Here is a 1,604-nt window from a genome sequence, read left to right on the forward strand (position 1 = left end):
ACGGTACTGTATCCAGGTTCTCAAAATAACCTTTCATCTGATGCAGTATGAACATAAGCACAAACAGTGTCTGTAACCTGAGAAGTTAATTGTAAACGTTATCTTCAGGGTTAAATACATGCAAACCCTGGAGAAATTTTAGGAAAAAAGAAAAAAAAAAAAAAAAAAAAAAGAACAAGCAGAGGCCCGTGTCTTGCCAGACACAAATAAAATAAGTACCATAAAATTACTGTAATAGTCTCTCCTCCTGTCGCCCAAGATGCCGAAAGGAAAGAAGGCCAAAGGGAAGAAGGTGGCTCCGGCTTCTGCTGTCGTGAAGAAGCAGGAGGCCAAGAAAGTGGTGAATCCCCCGTTTGAGAAAAGGCCCAAGAATTTTGTCATTGGACAGGACATCCAGCCCAGAAGAGACCTCACCCGCTTTGTGAAATGGCCCCGCTATATCAGGTTGCAGAGGCAGAGAGCCATCACTCTATAAGCAGCTGAAAGTGCCTTCTGCGATTAACCAGTTCACTTAGGCCCTGGACCACCAAACAGCTACTCACAAGTACAGACCAGAGACAAAGCAAGAGAAGAAGCAGAGGCTGTTGGCCCTGGCCGAGAAGAAAGCTGTTGGCAAAGGGGACGTCCCCACTAAGAAACCATCTGTCCTTCAAGCAGGAGTTAATACGGTCACCACCTTGGTGGAGAACAAGAAAGCCCAGCCGATGGTGATTGCACACGACGTGGATCCCATTGAGCTGGCTGTCTTCTTGCCTGCCCTGTGTCGTAAAATGGGGGTCCCTTACTGCATTACCAAGGGGAAGGCAAGACTGGGCCATCTAGTCCACAGGAAGACCTGCACCACTGTCGCCTTCACACAGGTTAACTCAAAAGGCAAAGGCGCTTTGGCTAAGCTGGTGGAAGCTATCAGGACCAATTACAACGACAGATACGATGAGATCCGCCGTTACTGCGGCGGCAATGTCCTGGGTCCCAAGTCTGTGGTTCGCATCGCAAAGCTCAAAAAGGCAAAGGCTAAAGAATTTGCCACTAAACTGGGTTAAATGTACACTGTTGAGTTTTCTGTACATAAAAATAATTAAAATAATACAAATTTTCCTTCAAGAAAATTACTGTAATAAAACATTGTGAGACTAGCAGAAGGATAAATAAACAGATTAAGGGAACAGAACGAACAGACATCAGAAACAAATCAGCACATCTAGTCACCTAAATATGACAGAGCTACACTTTTAAACTGTGAATAAAGGATTGATTATTCAATAAATGTTGTTAAACATTTAAAGAACTGATTTTGATCAGTAACTGAGGTTACTCCCCAGACTCTGCGGTGCTGGGGGTCTGGAGTGATGTAGGTGGGAGTGGGGTGAGGTGTGGATACACCTCCAGAAGAAAGAGGCCAACAGGCTGGGATGAAGAATCAGGCTAGAATCAGGGCTTCCAGAGCAGCTGAAATTGAGGAGGGGGGGAGAAATTCCAGAAAGAAGAGACCAACAGAGGGAGAACCCCCAAATCTGTATATAACTCCTCTCGAATTCTTGGCTGACTCCTAAGCTGCACCAGTACAGGGCAAGACTCCAAGGAATCCAGAGGAAAGCAAGCAC

At 45.5% G+C, this 1,604-nt stretch overlaps 1 pseudogene; it reads left to right on the top strand.

Moving 5' to 3' along the window:
- The first annotated feature begins 259 nt into the window (after nt 1-259).
- Nucleotides 260-1,098, top strand: LOC129006299 (large ribosomal subunit protein eL8-like; annotated as a pseudogene).
- Nucleotides 1,099-1,604: the final 506 nt, after the last annotated feature.

The sequence above is a fragment of the Pongo pygmaeus genome, chromosome 8 (genome assembly GCF_028885625.2).
Source record: "Pongo pygmaeus isolate AG05252 chromosome 8, NHGRI_mPonPyg2-v2.0_pri, whole genome shotgun sequence".
In the NCBI taxonomy this organism is placed as follows: Eukaryota; Metazoa; Chordata; class Mammalia; order Primates; family Hominidae; genus Pongo; species Pongo pygmaeus.